The 5,481-nt window shown below is 47.3% G+C and overlaps 1 pseudogene; it reads right to left on the bottom strand.

Moving 5' to 3' along the window:
• Positions 1-752: 752 nt before the first annotated feature.
• Positions 753-5,481, bottom strand: part of LOC107183577 — a 5,393-nt pseudogene continuing 664 nt past the window's right edge.

The raw sequence follows: 5,481 nt of genomic DNA, 5'->3' as shown, positions 1-5,481 counted from the left end.
TGTGTGAACTCTCTTGTGTTTCGAAAGGTTACTATGGCATCTAAAAGATTTCCCACATTCACTGCACTCATAAGGTTTTTCTCCAGTGTGAATTCTCTGGTGTTCGGTGAGGGTACACCTTTGTCTAAAGGACTTTCCACATTCATTGCACTTATAAGGTTTTTCTCCAGAGTGAACTCTCTGGTGTTTAGTAAGGTTACGCCTTTGTCTGAAGGACTTCCCACATTCACTACACTCATAAGGTCTTTCTCCAGTGTGAACTCTCTGGTGATTAGTAAGGGTGCACCTTTCTCTGAAGGACTGCCCACAATCACTGCATTCATAAGGTTTTTCTCCAGTGTGAATTCTCTGGTGTTCCGTGAGGGTACACCTTTATCTAAAGGAGTTTCCACATTCATTGCACTTATAAGGTTTTTCTCCAGTGTGAATTCTCCTGTGGGTACAAAGGGTACTATGGCATCTAAAAGATTTCCCACATTCACTGCACTCATAAGGTTTTTCTCCAGTGTGAACTCTCTGGTGTACAGTGAGGTAGGACCTATGACTGAAAGTCTTCCCACAATCAGTACACTCATATGGCTTTTCCCCAGTGTGAACTCTCTGGTGCCGGTTAAGAACAGAGATATACATGAATGACTTCCCACAGTCACTACACACATAGGGCTTTTCTCCAGTGTGAAGTCTATGGTGTTGATTGAGGCTACTCTTATATCTGAAGGGCTTCCCCAGTCACTACACTCATATCGCTTTACCCCGGTGTGAACTTTCCTATGTCGAATGAGGCTAGAGATTCCTCTAAAAATATTTCCAGATTTCTTCCAGGCATAATTCACTTCTCCCTTGCAGACACCCTGTTGAACAACTTTCTGGTTGTGGCTGGCAGCATTTCCACATTGACCCCACTGGTTATGACGTTTTCCACTGAGAAGTTTCTGGGAAATCTCACTGCCACCGTGTGGCTCCTCAGTGTTGAGAGGGGCCTGGGGCTGGAGAAGCTCTGAATTGGCTGGCAAGTCTTTCCCACCCTCCCTCCTGGATGAAGGCAGCCCTGATAAGTAGAAGCTGCACCTGGTCCCAAACGAGGCCCTGTCCACAGCTTCTTTCCAGGGCTTCTCTCCACTGGCTTCCCTCTGTTGCTGGTGAAGGTTTGCACTGAAACAGAAGTCTCTCACACGTGTGTCATTGAAGAATGCTTTCTGCTCAGGTACGCTGCCTGTGACTCAGTCAGGTGCAGAATGACTTTGAACACAGAGAAACACCGCTTACACACATGGGTCCTCTGGGTTGCTGGAGCTGACTTAGAAGCACTATCCTGTGACTCCCCTTGTACAGATACACTCTGCTCCAAACAGGCCTCCACATCATCCGTTTTATGCCAACAACCTGAAGAGAGAGAAATAATGAGAAAATGAATGCTGACCGTGGTGACAGGAGAAGTTCCATCACAAAAGTGTGTTGCACATAACACGCTGGCTTCATGCAACTGGATGAAAGGAAAATGCTGCAATGGAGCTCTGGACCACTTAAGATCAAAAACAAGGAAGACCAACCCATGAACACAGTCTATGTTTCCACTTGTTTGTATTTTCCTCTCTTTCTTTTTCAATGGCCTGTAGTTTACTAAGTATAAGTTTTTTTCCTTCTTGGCTAAGTTTATTCCCAGGTATCTTATATGTTTCATAGCATTGGGAAATGGGATTGTTTTTTAAATTTCTCTATATGAGAGTTCACTATTGGTGTATAAATATGCCATTGATTTCTAGATGTTGATTTTGCATACTGCTAATTTTCTGAATTCATTTACTTTTATTGTGTTGTGGTATGAAGCCTCTATTTGCACTTTACTTAGAGTTTCTACCAAAAATGGGTGCTGGATTTGGATTTGGTTGAATGCTTTTTCTGTGTATAATGATGGGTTTGTGTGATTTTTATCATTCCTTTTATTTATGCCATTTATCACATGTATTGATTTGTGAATATTGTAGCAGCCTTGCATCCCCTGAATAGATCCCACTTGGTCATGGGGAAAAAAAACAACAAGGAAGACCTAAAACGAAATATGACACCAGTATGGCAAGCACCACACGTAAGAGAAGCAGGATCTCCCGTTCATTCTTCAGCTAATAGCATTGAGCAGGGCCTCTCTGCTGGTGACGTAGGCAAGCTATGCTGAACATTGGTTACATCTTATTTCAAGCAAAATTCAATAAATGAGTAGCTGGTGTTCGAGGACGACTTACACATGCATGTGCACCTCATAACATGACTGTGCAGGTCCGTGTTGGAGAATACGGCGGAGGAAGCAGCGCAGAGGGAACAGGTGATGGGAAAAGGCCACAAAGATGAAGGTAGCCAAAACCCAGGAAGTCACACGAGAAATGACACGTCAGCACCGTGTCCAGTATGTGGGGAAAAGGCAGAAATGGCACTTGCACCAAAACACTGTTGGAAATGAGCAGGTTCTTAGAATGACCTAAACACTGCGCTGGTGTCATAGCTCCCCCCAGATGCAACTCAACAGGCCCAGGCCTCCTCTGAGACCATCCCGCGTGTTCACCCTGTGAAATACACGAGGGTTCTCCCGGCCCCTTCTACTGAACACATACGTAAAACCTAAATATTCTGAATATTAGTGAAAGACAACAGAGGTGAGCAGCCAGCACTGGCCCAGAGCAACTCAGCACGCAAAAATGCTCAGGGAAGCGAATATTACAAACAACTGAAGGAGGGTCTCACAAGAAGAGCCCTTGTCCTGGCCGGTGTTGCTCAGTGGGTAGAGCGTTGGCCTGCGGACTGAGGGGTCCCAGGTTCGATTCTAGCCAGGGGCATGTGCCTGGGTTGCGGACTCGGTCCTCAGTGGGGGGCATGCAGGAGGCAGCCAATCAATGGTTCTCTCTCATCATTGATGTTCCTATCTTTCTCCCTTCCTCTCTAAAATCAAGCAATCAATCCATAATAAATAAATAAATAAATAAATAAAGTGCCACTAGATGTTTAAAAAAGAAAAAAAGAGTCCTTCGTTCATGTAAGTGAAGACCATCACCTGGCACAGACGATCATAAGGCACCTTTAGCTGGGGGAAGGGCACAGAAGTGGAAGCCATGGATGTGGACAAAGTCACCCTCCCAGGAAGAGGAAGTTAATGCGGATCCCATCAAGCTGACGGCAAGACTTGTAACTTCCACACGCTTCGTGCACCCCCCGAGGCAATGGGTGTCAGGGGTGTTTGGTGAGTCTATTGCTCAAGGCTCTCCAAGCACCTCACCCCTGGCAGCCACAGCACTTCTAACAGGACAGCAGGAGAAATTAGCAGAGCCCATGGTCTGGCTGTGAGAGCTACATCTGCAGAATAAAGGAAGACAGAACAACTCAGGACACGAGGAGAGATGTGAAGGTCTTACCTAGAGATGAGACGAGCGCAAACACTTCCAGCATCACCTCGCAGTACAGAAGTCTCTGAGCCTCATCAAGGAGCCCCCACTCCTCCTGGGAGAAGGCAATGGCCACGTCCTCAAAGTCCAAATCCTGTCATAAGGGGGACAGTTCAGTCCATGATCAGCTGCTCTCCTAGGATTTTATGTTTGTCGTACTCCCCGCCCTCCACATCCATCTGCTCCCTCTTCTCCCCACATCAGAGAAGATACCAGGCCTTGGTCCCATCGAAGTTATTTTCTGCTTATATTCCGACTGATACTCTGTCTTCCCAGAACACTAAAGGCCAATGAGCAGATAGAAGGAACCTGAGCTCCGGGCCTCACATGTAGACCACACGGCCTGTTGTCAATAAGCGGTTGTCATGAACACAGAGCAGAGAGAGATGTTGGCTATAAAAGAGCGTGAGTGATCTGACACTGGTCTTGTCCGGCAATACCCTCATGGTGTCCCCGATTCTCCCTCCCAGACCGCGAAAAACATGACATCACCCCGCATCCTGCTGACCATTACCCCCGGGTGCTTAGGCCATCACGCTGCACTACCCGATGAACACAGTTCTTTGAGCCGCACCCCCTCTCACAGAGGCACGTCACGCATCACACAAACATGCCATGACCAGGATGATAATCAGCGTCTTTTCCAAAATTCTCACTCACCACCTTTGTAGAGTATCTCTCTCTTGCCCTCTTTCTTCCCCAGGCCGGTGGAAATTTTCAAGACCAGGTCACACTAATGTATGCTATAGCATTGCTACTGATCACTGTATCAGCCCTCAACAACAGGCAGGTGGGCACCTATATGACACCTAAGCTCTGGACCTGGCATGTAGCACCAGAACGCAGCCTCTTTTCAGGAACTAACCGAAAATTCCCGTTATTGTATCATCCAGTTACCAACCAAAATGGACGCCCCCCCCCTTCATTCATTCACTCTTATGTCAATGTCAGGCCCTGCAGCCATGAATTCACACTCCCTCTCCAAGCGCACATGTCTGTTTCTACCCCGCCTCTCTCACACCTACACTCCCACAGCCCCAGCCCCCACAGGCATCTTTGTGGCCTCTTGCTCATTACTCAGCATGTGTGGCCCACACAATGCCTGGCCAGTTCAAACAGGATCAGGGACTGACCTGACTCCCAGAGCCTACACTCACAGCACAGCCTTGCGTCCTGCTATGAAGGCCTCCCTCCCTGTTTTGTTTTGGTTTTCCCTTCAACTGCACTATTGAGAACCCATCAGCTCGTAGATGTCCACAGCCCACCTCCACTGGGGCTGCACTTGAGGTCCCTTCGTGACTCACAGCCTTCCTTACTCAAGTCCCATCACCCATGGCCCTCTACCCCATGCCCAGTGAGTCTCACAGATGCCCACTCATGCCCATAATCAAATCAACCAGACTGACTTCAACACCCAGGCCACACCAAGGCTCACAAAATATTCCTGGTGAGTGTTTAAGAAGTAAATATGGCCCTAGCTGGTTTGGCTCAGTGGATAGAGCCTCGGCGTGCGGGCTGAAGGGTCCCAAGTTCGATTCCAGTCAAGGGCATGTACCTTGGTTGTGGGTACATCCCCAGTGGGGGGGGGGGGGCGTGCAGGAGGCAGCTGATCGATGTTTCTCTCTCATCGATGTTTCTAACTCTCTCTATCCCTCTCCCTTCTTCTCTGTAAAATAAATCAGTAAAATAAATATTTTTTTAAAAAAGAAGTAAATATGCATCAGCCCCAATCTCAACTTATTTGAATTACTCTTTCACATCCAATAATTTAAAAAAAAAAACAAAAAACAAAGAAAGGTCATCTACAACTCCTCCCTGGTCCATACACTCTCCACTACTCTTTTAAGAATTCTTGGCCGAAACCGGTTTGGCTCAGTGGATAGAGCGTTGGCCTGCAGACTGAAAGGTCCCAGGTTCGATTCCGATCAAGGACATGTACCTGGGTTGAGGGCACATCCCCAGTGGGAGATGTGCAGGAGGCAGCTGATCGATGTTTCTCTCTCATCGATGTTTCTGACTCTCTATCTCTCTCCCTTCCTCTCTGTGAAAA

Source organism: Myotis davidii, unplaced genomic scaffold, assembly GCF_000327345.1.
Source record: "Myotis davidii unplaced genomic scaffold, ASM32734v1 scaffold1412, whole genome shotgun sequence".
Taxonomy (NCBI): domain Eukaryota; kingdom Metazoa; phylum Chordata; class Mammalia; order Chiroptera; family Vespertilionidae; genus Myotis; species Myotis davidii.
Note: the sequence above shows the minus strand (reverse complement) of the source record. Positions and strands in the feature narration are given on the sequence as shown.